At 38.2% G+C, this 15,263-nt stretch overlaps 1 pseudogene across 1 annotated transcript; it reads left to right on the forward strand.

Annotated features, from left to right (window-relative positions):
• The first annotated feature begins 402 nt into the window (after window positions 1-402).
• LOC146513051 (acyl-coenzyme A thioesterase 2, mitochondrial-like) lies at window positions 403-13,078 on the forward strand (annotated as a pseudogene). Its single transcript, XR_014875776.1, has 4 exons — window positions 403-581; window positions 6,306-6,761; window positions 10,411-10,599; window positions 11,662-13,078. The product of XR_014875776.1 is annotated as an acyl-coenzyme A thioesterase 2, mitochondrial-like (transcript).
• Window positions 13,079-15,263: the final 2,185 nt, after the last annotated feature.

Consider the following 15,263-nt stretch of genomic DNA (forward strand, 5'->3'; position numbering starts at 1 on the left):
TGTGGGTGTAGGTGACTCCCTAGAGGTCATAAAAAACCCATTTCCCTTCCAGACCACAGTTATCCAGGTCAAATGTTGAGACCCCCACCCAAACATTCTCTGGGGAATTTCCTCTCAGGATTAACTCCTCTCTGTTTTACTTTCACAGTTCAACTGGGGAGGGTCTCCTATACTCTGCTCCTAAATTCAGGACACCATCAGGCCTTTATTACATTGAGGGCAGTGTCAGTGTCTCTACAATAATTCTAGATTCTATGTTAACACATTTCTAAACTCTAAAATAAGCTAAACATTTCTACACCTTCTAAAATACTTCAGAAAACTAACATTGCAACGTAAGGCAATTTGTTTTTGCAAATCTGCTTATTATTAAACATTAACTTACTTGTTTGGGGTAGCTCAGATTGAGAGCGTATATAAGTCCCATCATTAAGGCACATGCTCTGGGCACATCAAGGTCTTCCAGGACAGCTGTTCCTTCAATCACAATTTTAGCGACGGCTGGAAAAGACACTGCTGCACGTCTGGTGACTACGATCTTTACCACTTCTTCTGAGAACTGTTCTTCACCATCCTGGCAAGTAGGTTAAAAAGAAACATGTCGGTATTTTATGTGCTATTTAAAAATATAACACAAAACAATGTGAGATTTACCTACCAGCTGTTCTCTGAAAAGATCCTCTTCTTTCTCTTTCAAATACACCATCAGGCAACGGATTGCGACCTCTCTTCTTGTTTCCACCGAACTCTGGAGAATAAAGTTTACTAGGCGAAAAGTCAAACATATTACATTTATAGGACTAGCGTTTTGCTAATTATTGATTTAATTTTTGTTTTTAACAAATAAACAATTGAATTTTTATAACTTGCATTAAATCTGTTACATACTGTCCTGCTTTCAATGCACCCTTTGCTAGCAGTAGGATAAGGTGAGTGAAAGTAAATGTAACCTAGATTTGAAGACTATTTCAAACAGTTTTTGTTGAGTTCTAAGGACTATAAAAGACTACAAAGACTTATCGAGGCTTTTGAGTTAACAAGTTATTTTAAGTATAAAACCTTCTCTAAAACACTACAATGAAACACTGAAAAGATGAATCCAAAATTCAAAAAATAAAAAATAAATAAATCTACACACTGTAGTCCAAATTGTGGACTTTGTGTCATATCCAAATGTGTGAGAGAATATTCTTTTTAATTATTTGAAAACCACTGTTGACATACCACAATCCCACACTTCACATTATGCTTACAATTACAGAAGGTAACGAAAGCAAGTCTTGTGTGCACACACACAATTTTGTTTTTTCTTGCTAGGTCAACTAACTTTAACCTCAGGCATATTTCACATTTGAGCTTAAAATATCAATACATTTAATAGAAATACTTTTACTCACATAAATACTCTGGCATAAATTCACCACATTTCACTCTGTCAGTAATTAGTTATCTCACCCAAGTAGTGATGGGTCGTTCGCGAACGAAATGGCTCTTAGAGCCAGCTCCTTGAAGTGAACGACGCGAGCCGGCTCCTTATTGGGAGCCGTGAGGTTGGTTTTTTTTTTTCTTTCTCTCACCCTCTCTCTCACCCTTTTTTCCGCTAAACTCCGCATGCGCGGCCTGTACTTTGCGCTGGGCAGAGGGGGGAGGGGCGTTAGTTACACTCAGTAGCACAGGAACAGAGCCAGAGAGAAAGAGAGCCAGGGACAACAACGTCACATTAGAAAGGTATAGTAATCATCCACTATTTTCAGTTGCAGATGATAAAGGATTCAGAAATCATGCAGGCCCATATGACAGAGAATATGCATCTTCTTTTTGTTTTAATATTTTAATTTATATTTAATTGTGTTGTGGTTTGCAGTGTTTTGTGTTGTTTCACGTTAAATTTGTTTAAAAGGAAAAAGCTGAAAATTTAAATAGTTAAAAGTTTAAAATGTAAATAGTTGTTTTTTGTATTATATGATTTATTTATTACATTTTATGTGGAGTGAATAAATAAAGTATATTTATGGTGGACGATCGTGGCTCAAGAGTTGGGAGTTCGCCTTGTAATCGGAAGGTTGCCAGTTCGAGCCCCGGCTCGGACAGTCTCGGTCGTTGTGTCCTTGGGCAAGACACTTCACCTACCGCCTACTGGTGTTGGCCAGAAGGGCCGATGGCGCAATATGGCAGCCTCGCTTCTGTCAGTCTGCCCCAAGGCAGCTGTGGCTACAACTGTAGCTTGCCTCCACCAGTGTGTGAATGTGAGAGTGAATGGGTGGATGACTGGACGTGTAAAGCGCTTTGGGGTCCCTAGGCGGGACTAGTAAAAGCGCTATACAAATACAGGCCATTTACCATTACCATTTACCTTAAAGACAAAACACGTACAAACTCCAAAACACGTAAAAACTCAGAAGCACGTACAGAAGTGCTCCAGGATGCTAGGGCGCAGTGTTGAGCTTTTGTTACCTAGTGGCTACACAAGCCAGGAAGTATCAACAACCGGATTTGGTGTGTGGTAGTAACAGGTAAATGAACTTTTTTTTTAAATTATTTGAATAAATATGAGTGCTTGTCTATAAATACACAAACAATACACACATGTTTTCAATTGTGTTCAGTAAACGCTAGAAATGTGTTTTGGAGTTTGTACGTGTTTTTTGGAGTTTGTATATGCTTTAGAGTTTGTACGTGATTTGTCTCTAGGGGCCATATATAAACATATATAAATAAAACCACTTTTTTTACATTAGTAATTCCTTTTCTGCATAATTTTATATTATTGTTAATGATTAAATAATTAAAGCAACAAAACAACCTGAAGAGCCGGTTCGGAGCCGAAAGAGCCGGCTCTTTTTAGTGAGTCGAGCCGAAAGAGCCGGATCTCTAAAAAGAGCCGGAAATCCCATCACTACACCCAAGACCGTCGAAACACAAATTTACTCTGACACTAGTGATGTGCGGATCGATCCTGAAATATCGATTCCTCCGATACCAATCATTTATGTTCTAGAATCGATTCTCACATTAAAATATCGATATTTTAGTAATTTAGAGTAAATTTGTAGTTTATCATTAACAGGAACACAGTGGAAAGAGACTATAACATTCGGATTGTCTACATTCAAAGGACCTACTTCCTCTTCCGCCTTTCATAGTCATGTGCGAAATACGGCTGTATAAATGTCTCGCAGCCCCTTGGCGTGCGCACTCACAACAATGGCTGAGCGTCATGTGCGGACTTATTTTACCTCCACAAACAGCTGAGACGTGGTTTGCAATACATGTGGCAAAAAAGGGATACATGTTACAGTGTTTATTTATCGCATAAAATACGTTAAATGTCACCGTTATTATTGGCTGGCCCGGAAACAGCGGGGGTGTCCAAATTCACAGTCTGCTTCCACCTGAGGACCCGGCCTTTGCGGTCTAAAGAAAGCCGGGTAGTACGTCACGCGCTCCCTCGGTGGAGTGAAACTCTGCCGTCTGCTCCTTGCTATCTAACATATAACCGGGCGCTGACGTAAGCTCTTCTGTTTAATCAGTTTTCTGTCTGACGTTTATTCAGCTGTGTGAAAACCCCGGAGGAACCCTCCCGAGGGATTAATAAAGTTACATTTAATTTAATCTAATCTAATAACTTTAATCTCAGCCGAACCGATTTACTCACGAACAAATAAAACACTGAAAAAGCCAAACAATAACATTTTTAAGTTATCAAAGTGACTTATACATCATGTTTAACCCGAGTAGCGAAAGACCGCGGGGGTTTGAAGACGATGTGTCGGCTCAGATATTTGAAGTTTACACAGCTACATTCTCACCTGAAAATATGTTAAAAGTTTTTTTGCGACCCAGAAAGAGAAATAAGAGTAATATTAAAACTAAGTAGCTGCCGCCATTGTTGGAAACTGGAATTGGCTGGGCTGCGCTATGAATTCTGTGATATGGTTTTTCAATTTTGTTGTCCGGGTGGAAAATCGGGAGAAATTCGGGAGAATGGTGGCTCCGGGAGATTTTCGGGAGGGGCACTGAAATTCGGTATTCTCCCGGAAAAATCGGGAGGGTTGGCATGTATGGTTGTGGCAACATCACTAACCTCGTCAAACACACCTCAGAGTAAATCATATCACAGAATATGACGGGCGTATGTTGAGGCGAACTGTAGAGGAGGAGAGGGACAGGTGCTGCTGGGGCGAGACAGACGTCTCTCACGGAGTCCTTTACTGCTGCAGGCAGGCAACGTGTTCAAATAGCACAACTTCACTATCTGATAGTGATGTGCGATACCACTGATTTTCTTTCCGATCCGATACCAAGTAATATTCAGGGTGGTATCGACGATACTGATCCGATACCGATACTTTGTACAAAAACGTATTTTATTTATTGCATCTCAAATTCTAGCGTCACAATGATTACAGGACATCAGATTACTTGTTCTTATCACTTAATAATGCAGAGTTCATCATATAGAAATAAAAGAAACTGAAGTTGTGTGCTATTTGAACACGTTGCCTGCCTGCAGCACTAAAGGACTCCGGTCCCTCTCCTCCTCTTCAGTTCGTCTCAACATACGCTCGTCTTATTCTGTGATATGATTTACTCTGAGGTGTTTTATAAGGTTAGTGATGTTGCCACAACCATACATGCCAACCCTCCCGAGACCGGGTCCTCAGGTGGAAGCAGCCTCTGAATTTGGACACCCCCGCTGTTTCCGGGCCGGCCAATAATAACGGTGACATTTAACGTATTTTATCCAATAAATAAACCCTGTAAAATGTATTTATCTCCCCCCCCCCCCCTCCCCCTCCAACAGCCTTTTTGAATGTCTCCCTAGTATGGCCACAACACCTCACTCTTGGAGCACTTTTTTGCCACATGTATCGCAAACCACGTCTCAGCAGTTTGTGGAGGTAAAATAAGTCCGCACATGACTCCAGTTACGCTCAGCCATTGTTGTGAGTGGGGCTTGAGACATTTATACAGCCGTATTTCGCACATGACTATGAAAGGCGGAAGAGGAAGTAGTTCCTTTGAATGTAGACAATCCGAATGTTATAGTTTCTTTCCACTGTGTTCCTGTTAATGATAAACTACAAATTTACTCTAAATTACTAAAATATCGATATTTTAATGTGAGAATCGATTCTAGAACATAAATGATTGGTATCGGAGGAATCGATATTTCAGGATCGATCCGCACATCACTACTATCTGACACCATGATAAAAATGCAGGCAGCTGCTGACTGGTTAATTTGAACATATACAGGTTCAAATTGAACATGCTCTGCTGTCTGCAAGGTCTATCTGCTAACCAGATGCACCCTGACAAGTGATAAATTTTAAGTATAAGTGGAAAAATTGACAATGTACTCTGTATTTACGAGGAACGTTTGCTAGCTAAAAGAAAGCTAGCTAACAACTTTAACTTTAGCAACTTTACTATGCTAAACTATGATTTAAACCATCAAATTTAAAGTGTACAAATATAACTTGTAATTAATCTATTTTGAAATTAAATGCTTAGTTAACTCACCGAACACAGTCTAGGGGAAACATACCTCTACAATGTAAACAATGTAAACCCATTGAAGTTGAAGTAATGTTTCATTGAAGTAATGGAAACCAATTGAAGTAATGTTTCAGTCATGACTGAATCCAGTTCTTCAGCATTAGTTAATGATAAAGTGTTGTATTGGTGATCATAGCTGTTAAATTAGCACACTGATCTTCCATACTAGAGATGGGAACTGAGAACCGGTTCTTGTAGCAAACCGGTGCCCAGTAGTTCAGTTCCTTGTGATCATTAGTCTGTCTGCCCATCATTCCTGCTTATTGGTTCCAGATTCGCTACAATCAGCTGATTTCAGGAAAATAGCAGTGCAGTCCACAGCGTGGATATGGAGTTCTTTTAGTGTTGGATCTATTTAATGTATTTGTTGCTTTCAATTGCTGTCACGTTTTTGTGTTAAGTACTGTTTAACCTGTGTGACACTTTTGTTTTGTGTTCCCCCTCATTGACTTTGTTAATCTTTGTCTTGCTCATCAACCTTCTTCAATGGGTTGTTTTAGAGGTCACTTTTGCCTATTTCTGGAGTCCTTGCAAGTGGGTTAATGTGTTAGTGCATCCTTTTCTTAATTAAATCATTGCATCAGGCAAGGTGTATGACACTTTTGAATGCACACTGGATTTATGCCTCTCAAAACTGACTTACTGAAGTTAGATTTCTAACTTGATCTTCCATCTACTGTCTCCTTACAACAGGTAGTCTGACAGAGAGGCGTTTCACAATAATACACATTTTTTTCTTTCAGAAAAGATGTCTTCCCAAGTCAGACTGAGGCTGCTACCAAGAGCCAGGTGCCTGTATGATGATCCCATTAAGGTGAAGGTGGAAGGGTTGAGGTCCAGACAGGCGGTCACTATGAGAGCCAGATTAACTGACGAGAAGGGAATGGTGTTCAGCTCCTCGGCCACCTACAGGGCTGATGGCAGTGGGGAGATCGACCTGAACAGAGATCCCTCACTTGGTGGGACCTACGTTGGAGTAGAACCTATGGGTCTCGTGTGGTCCATGAGGCCAGACACCATGCACAAAAAGTTTAAAAAGATAAAGTCTCTAGAGCCTCAGTTGGTGAATTTTTCTGTGCACGAGGAGGAAGGCAGGATACTGGCAGAAGAGACAAATGAGAGGGTTCTGATTGGAGATGGGGTCAGTCGGGTTCCTGTCAAAGAGGGGAACATTAGTGGAGTCCTGTTCACTCCTCCAGGTACTGCAGTTGTTCCAAGCTTTCTCTCTTTATTTTAATTAAATGACAGCCCGATGAGTGTTTCTGAACAAATACAATTGTAATGGTCCTGGGTCTTTGACCCAATGTTTTGGGTTTCTTGTGTATTTATGATTGTTTCCTTTGCTGTAAGAAATGATTTTAGCTTTTTACAGTGTAGTCCTGAGTTTAGTTCTTTTTACCCTGAGTTTATCTTTAATCCTGGTTCATAATTTCTTGTTTGTTATTGTTAGGTTCCTTTTTCCTCCTTGTCTTGTCCCTTATTTACCTATCGTTTCAGTAGTCTCTCTTTATCCTTTCTGTCTTTGTCAAGTTTATGTGTATTGATCTTTGTCTCTATGTTTGTTTCCTCATCTCTGTGATATATCTTCCTCTGTCCATCACTCGAGCTCACTCTCTTTTAGCTCTGTCATGTCTGCCGTCATCAAGTTGTGTGAAATAGGCTATGTCTCAGTTCAGGGGATGCATCCTTTGGAGGCCGCATTTGCAGGCCGATTACATCACAGCGACGCAATGAAGGCTGTCCCAATTCAAAGGCTTTTTCCAAATGCGGCCGACAAATGCATCCTTCATTTCCCCGAATTTGAAGGATGGGTTGGGTGTATCCTTCGTGGCCTAACCTATCCCAGAATTCATAGCGCATAACAGCAAGTTCCCATTTCCAACAATGGTGGCACCTGTGTAGCTGTAATATTATTACTATTACTCTTTGTAGTAGTAGTAGTAGTATCTTTATTTCAGACATATACAAAAAAAAACAATATATACACAAGTACACATACTTGCATTTACTCTGTGTACATACACACACGTATGTGCTCAGATAAAACAAAGAAAATAAAATAAAAAAATAAATAAAAATAAATAAATAAATAAATCAAACAGAGTCTCAATTACATGAAATCACAATTATTAGGTCTGAAATGGAGTAGGAAGAAGTATAACATACTTATTAATCCCTACCCCATGCTTAACATTCTATTGAATCCCACTATTCACCTAATTCCCATCATCACTTACCCCACACAATAAACAAGGAGAACATGTATAAACATAGCTATAGTGATAGATATAATTTAGATACAATTTAGCATAGTTATATATACAATGGGTGATCAACTTTATCAGTTTCATATTCTTCCAAAATCAGTTTTCGAAACATCTTTATAAACTGACTAATGCTTGAACATTGCTGTAGGTCCACAGTAAAACTGTTCCACAGTTTTACCCCATAAATAGTAACAGAAAAGGTTTTAACCTTTGTCCGTGCTTTAAGAGTCTTCAGATTTAATTTTCCCCTCAATGCATAGTCCCCGTTTCTGTCAAAAAACATTCTCTGTACATTTCCTGGTAACATATTGTATCTGGCTTTGTACATAATTTTTGCAGTTTTATATTTTATAAGATCCATAAACTTCAGTATTTTTAATTTCAAGAACATGATGTTAGTGTGGTCTCTAAATCCTGCTTTAGTAATAATCCTGATTGCTTTTTTCTGAGTTTTACATAGTGGTTGAAGTGAAGTTTTGTTATGTATTTCCCCAGATTTCCACACAGTATTCTAAATATGGCAATATAAGTGAACAGTAAAGTACCCGGAGTGATTTGGAAGGCAAAAAATGTTTAACTTTACTCAGTACAGAGATGCTTCTTGACAGTTTAGCTTGTATATGCTTTATGTGAGGTTTCCAGCAGATTTGTTATCTATTATTCACACCAGAAATTTTGTTTCAGAAACTTGCTCTACTTCAACATTGTTTATTAACAATTTTGCTCCGGCATCTTTTTTACAATTTCCAAATAACATAAATGTAGTTTTTTTCAAATTTAGTGATAACTTGTTTCTGTCAAACCATGTTTTTAGTTTAATCATTTCTTGTGTGACAATTTCCAAAAGCTGCTGTGAATTCTCTCCAGCACAAAAAATATTTGTATCATCTGCAAATAAAATAAACTGCAATATATCAGATGTTTTACATATATCATTGATATAGAGGATAAACAGCTTTGGTCCCAATACTGACCCCTGTGGCACTCCGCAAACAATGTCCAGGCACTCTGATTGATATTCACCAATCTTCACAAATTGTTGCCTGTCTCTCAAATAACTTCTGACCCACTCTAGCACCACTCCTCTAATACCATAGTACTCCAGTTTATGAAGTAATATTTCATGGTTAATTGTGTCAAAAGCTTTTTTTTAGATCAATGAAAACACTAACTGTGCATTGTCTTTGATCTATATTGTTGGTGATATTTTCAATTAGTTCCATTAATGCCATAGATGTTGATCTATTTGGTCTGAAACCATACTGACTGTCCATTATTATTTTGTGTTTATCTATAAATTTGTCAAGTCTATTAATGAAAACTTTTTCCAGTATTTTTGAAAATTGTGAAAGTAGAGAAACAGGCCTGTAATTTGTGAATTGGTGTCTATCTCCATTTTTAAACAGTGGTATTACTTTAGCTGTTTTCATTTGTGTTGGGAATGCACCAGTTTGTAATACTGTATTAATTAAATTAGTATTTATAACATTTTTATAATAATATAAAAATAATTTTCAAATGGGGCAATGGCAGAGGAGCACGGCTAAAGAGTTTGAAATATTACTCTTTCTGGGTCACAAAATAAACTTTTAACATATTTTCAAGCGAGAACTTCAAATATCTGCTCGGTTTATCAAGACATCACATATTTGCAAAAGTGCTCCGATGTTTTCAGAGACGTCTGTTACCCACCAGCTCGATAGCTGACGAGGTGGTCAAGGCTCACTAGAGCCGGCGAGAACACTGAACTCCCAGCACAATCGTTTCAGACCTTGTGTCTTCTGCTACTCAGGTTAAACATGATATATAAGTCAGTTAGATAACTTAATGTTATTGTTTGGCTTTTTTCAGTATTCTATTTGTTCCCAAGTAAATCCGTTCGGCTGAGATTAACGTTACAGTTTTCATACAGCTGAATAAACGTCAAACAGAAAACTGATTAAATAGAAGTTTGAGATGGTAGAGAATTTACTCTAATATCATTGTTATATTTTATATAGCAAGGAGCAGACTGCTGAGTTTATTAAGCTTCACCGAGACAGCAGTGGCACAAATCTGAAGGCTAGACCATCCCACTTCACTGCCTCGCATTTCCGGACTTCTCAGTCTTCAGAGGACCCGGCCCACGTAGACCATGAAGGCCGGGTCCTCCAAAGGATGCAGCCCCTGAATTGAGACACAGCTGTAGTCGCATCTCAATGTGTTTTCAGTTGTATTTAGATAGTCATTGTCTCATGTGCTTGGTGTTCAGTTTTCCTTCCACTGTCTAATCATTTAGATTATGCCCAGTGTTGTTTCCCAGGTGTTCCCGCTTGTTATCCTGTGTATTTAGGTCCTCAGTTTCCTTTGTTCGTTGTCACGTCATCAGTTTTCATTTCAGTCCATCTGTCAACTAGTTTAAAGTTCAAAGGGTGTCAAGCTTTTATTCAGTTATGGCTGTAACTGCTGTCTTTCTATTGTTCTTTTATTTAGTCACACAATAAAGTGACAAAGATTAGATCTTAAGCAAAACTAGAAATTAAAAATGAAAAAGTTTTTTATTTCATTGACAGAAGAAAATTTTGTGTTTACTATGTTCCAGGAGAAGGTCTGTTTCCCGCTGTCTTGGATATATCTACATTGAGATCTGAGACAAGAGCCAGTCTACTGGCTAACAAAGGCTTTGTCGTCCTCTCTATATGTGTGGTCGAAGCCAAATCTGAAATTATGCAAAAGATTCATCTGGACCGCTTTTAAGGAAGCAATGTATTTCTTAAAACAGCAACCTAAGGTGAGTTATTTTAATGAGCACTCGTAAGGTCTGAAGAAGTTTTGCCTTTTCCAGAAACATGTATTTGTTTCTTTTTTGTGGACCCTGAAATTCAGCTGCTGGATTCCTCCAGCTAATAGGGTTCCTAATGCTCTTAATAAGGAAAAAATAAAATCAAATAAAACGGTCACATTCTGAGAACATTTCTCATTTTCTTTTGTTTAGAGATTTGGATAAGTGAATTAGTTTCTCCAAACATAAAGCTGCAGCCAGCCCAGCACAGAACCCAAATATGGGGAATTGGTCTGGCTAAGCTAACAATAAAATCAACCTACCTGTTTCTCAAAATCTCAGTAATTATTTACTATAATCTTGTGGTTGAACTTAAAATATGAACAATTTCATTTTTTTCTACAAAAATCAAGTTTACTACAGTAAATCAGCTTAAATGGTATCTAAAAGGATAAAATCAAGGTACATAGCAAAAATAACTATGAACTTTATTGTTTTATTTAATTAAATATGATAATTTAAAGAATATCACATACAAAATATATTATTGTGAATGTTTGACTCTTTTATTTTTAAATGAACCCTTTCATCCATAGTGGTCACTACAGTGAACAGCTATTCAAAGGCAGTTTTCTTGTATTTGTGTCAGTGTTGTTGGTATACTTGCACATAAGCCACTACATTGGATGTGTCACTCCATACCCTGCCACCCACTGGTCGTGTAATGTTACTATAGATATATGACGTGTTTCATTGTAATTATTGTTATTTAACCCTGTCATGCATAAATTATGACAACCTCAATCAGGATATTTTATTCTCAAATATTTGTATTCATTTTTTTATGCCTAAAGATGAATAGAAACACTCGAGAAAAAAATCCTGATTGAGACTGTCATAATTTATGCATGAAAGGGTTAATTTTGCCATCAGAGGTTTGTCTTCACTAGCAATAATGCCTTATCCATTTCATTTGCAGGGATGATGAATGGTCACACTCTCAAAGTGCATAAAAGGTTTAACAAATAAAGTCAGTAAATTTTATCAGCTTTAATTTGTGTTGTTTCACAGGTGGGCAGTAAAGGAGTTGGCATATTAGCAAGATCAAAGGGAGCAGACCTTGCACTCTCACTTGCTACCTTTGTGCCAGGTGTTGAGGCTGCAGTATGCATCAATGGCTGCAGTGCCAATGTGGTGTTTCCTCTATATCACAGGAAACAGAAGATTCTCCCACCATTAGGGTATGACTGCAGTAAGTTGGTTCCCACTGAGTCAGGTGCCAGTATTGGAAAGTATATTTATGAAGACCCGCTAGCAGAGAAGAACAAGGGCAGCCTCATCCCCATTGAACGAGCAAAGGCTCATTTCCTCTTTGTGGCTGGAGAGGATGACCTCTCCTGGGACAGCAAGGCATACATGGACCAGATGGTGGAGAGACTGAAGCGTCATGGAAAGGAGAACTTTGAGAGTGTGTCTTACCCTGGAGCTGGACACATGCTGGAGCCACCTTATGAACCCTTCTGCCCTTCTGCTGCACATGGAGTTCTTAGGTATTTATCCTCGTGGGGAGGTGAACCTAAGGTACACGCAGCAGCTGAGGTCCACCTGTGGAAGAAGACCCAGGAGTTCTTCAGAACTCACCTGAGTTGTGATGCTGGACAGACTAAAACCAAGTTATAAAAGAAAGATATAATTATAAAGACTGAGTAACTGAAAAATAAATAACATCAAATTAATTTACGACAACTTGTTAAAAATGTGTGATTCGTAGAAGAGCCATGATTTGTATGAGTTTCTTCCCACTATCTTTCAAGCTTCACTGTTTTCTCTGTGTTTTGCCTCAATTTGTCCCTCCCTCAGCTGTCAATTTGTTTGTTCCTTCACTAAGTATCCTCACGTCTCTTCCTGTTGTTGTTGTTAACGGTTTTATTCTTCACAGAATTTTGTTTGGACTTCTCTGGAGCATCATTTGTAGATTTGTCTGCTTTCCCTGTGCACTATTCTTGAAAGCAGGTTCAACAAGCTCCGAGTCCAACAATTAACTCCGAGTTACTTAACTCAGCATTAATTCTGTTTACTCTGCATCTGACTATAAGCAGTAGACTTTGATGTAAAACATGCAAATATTGCTCTAAATGAATCAAAAAAGGGGGTCGGGAGGGGATAAAATTCCTATAAGGTGAGATGTTGAAAATGGTGCCCTCCCTATACAACTGTATTTTTAGTTGTGATTCTTCATCAGGTTTTGTATTTGTTATAATGTTACAAGTGGCTCTGGCTTGAAAAAAGTAAGATCTAGATCAACTTTTTTGCTTCCAGGAGGTGGAAACAGAAAAAGATCAGTAAATTATTGGTGTATCCTTGGTTGAGTCATCAGAAGGTTTGAAGTCCATCAGCTAGGGAACCTGCTTACCATGTGCAGACAGAACCCAGGTCAGGTCTTTAGATACACCGGGCCTGTATAATAAACACACTTGTCAATAGAAAATTGTACTTAGTAGTCAGTATAATCTTTTAATAATATAAGTTTGCATATTTTTGTTGTGATTTGGCGCTATATAAATAAAATTGAATTGAATTGAATTGAATTGAATATGGTAGTGATAGGATGTGCGATCCTTAATAGTCTGCAAAGGCTTTGTGTGCATTCCAGAGTGCTCTGGCATTCACACCCACATCCTGGGAGCATGGGAGAGGTCTCTTGACAACACTAGTTGTATCCAGATAGTAGTTAAATACTTTCTGCAATATAATTTTTTTAAAGTCCTTTGCATCAAAAATGTTAAAACATTAAAATTACTTTCTTTGTATAAAAGACATCCAGTTTAAGGTCAGGTTTATATATACATATAGCAGATTTCCAACAGTCCATGCTGCACAAAGTACTAACAATGTAAAATGCCACTAAAATGAATAAAATGCACAACAATGATGAAGGAAAATCTAAAATAGAAAAAATACAGTGCCACTAAATATACTTTATTTAAGAAAGAAAATTCAGCAATTGTTGCAAGAAGACCTAGAATTTTGATTACCTTAAGTCTAAATCTGTCAGAGGCACATATAAGACTTCTCTAGAAACATGTTTGATTTGCAGAAACAGATAAAAGGAATCAGCTTTCCTGACCTTCTGTTCCTACAGTATAATGGTTAAAATCATGAAGGCCAAAATAAGTAAATATTCAGAATTGAAGACATTTGTCCTCATTCTTACTATCACACTTCCTTATCATTTTCTTGCTTTCCTTGCTTCCATCATCATCACATCTAACAACTTCTTGCTCACTATCTGCATGAAGAAGATCACTTACCGGTATCTCTCAACTTCACCTACAAGTGCAGGCTCTTTTCAAAAATAATGAAAAAAACAAAAACCTGAGTGTTTTGTACCATTGTACGATCAATGTAAGCTGAATAAATCTGGCCAAAGAGCTTCCTGTTGTTGTTATTATATAATATATATATATATAATGTGTTAAGCCAACACATTGCCAGTCTCCCTCATTGCATTGTTCCTTTTGTTCTTCCAATTTTGTTCTTCCAATCATAAGGCTCTAATGACAGTTGTTTTCTGATGACATATGAGAAATATGTGAGTCACAGCTTCTTTATTTGTCCTTCCAGTCACATTGCTGGCTTGATTTCATCCATGATCTATTAACTGATCTTACTCTTGACCATTCCTATTTCATTGCTTTGCACGTAGAAGTTGGTGCAATTTTAGTTTTCATTAGTTCACTTTCACTCAGGGGCAATTTTAGCCAAGTTTTGGAGGTGCTTCAGCACCCCCAAAATGAATCAAAGCACCCCAAAGATGTCTCACTTTTTCTGAAAATATTTGCTGTTTGTGGGACACACTACTAAAAGTATAAAAAGCATACAGTACTTAATTGAGATGGAACATTTTAACAACAAAAGTATAGATAACCCCTCCCAAAATGGTTTGTTCCAGCTCGGCTCTCTCCTACTCGCTCTAGCGCCATTGCTGGCAGAGCGATGGTGGCTGAGACGCAGACAGGGAGTACTAACAGGCAAAACAAGAACTGTTAAACTGGCAAAGAAAAAGAAAGACAAACAACTAATACAAACAACTCATATAATCTGGAAGTTGTGTTCTCCCTATATTAAAGCTGCTATACAGAATCTGCAAAACAAACTGGGTTGTCAGCCCTGGCACCGCATTACCATATTGAGCTTCAGTCAGAGGAAGTCACGGTTGCCAAAGACTTTATAAAGCTCAAGAGTGAGGCTGTGCCATTCCAGATATGTTAACATTGTACAATCTTCTAGATAATCAGATCTTCCCCAAACTGAAAACTGTTATTCAGGTTGCCGAAACAAACCCAGTTAGCAGCTGTAGCTGTGAAAGGTCTTTTAGTGTCTTGAGTCAGCTCCATACCTGGCTGAGAAGGACCATGGGTCAAAGCAGACTCCAGCACCTGGCTGTGATGTCAGTTGAGAAAGAGATGCGTGAGAGACTTGACCACCAAAATATGATAGACAGATTTACCAACCTCAAGGTGAGGCAACAGGTTAAAAGAAAAGAAAAAATCTGCAGAGCCATAGTAGTATCTGCAGTAAAGATCTTTTCATACATTGTATACATTGTACCAAAGGCCAAGTGTCTCCATTTTCTAATAATATTTTGTATATTTCAAGGACTCTTCTATTTT

This window comes from Neolamprologus multifasciatus, chromosome 8, assembly GCF_963576455.1.
Source record: "Neolamprologus multifasciatus chromosome 8, fNeoMul1.2, whole genome shotgun sequence".
Taxonomy (NCBI): Eukaryota; Metazoa; Chordata; class Actinopteri; order Cichliformes; family Cichlidae; genus Neolamprologus; species Neolamprologus multifasciatus.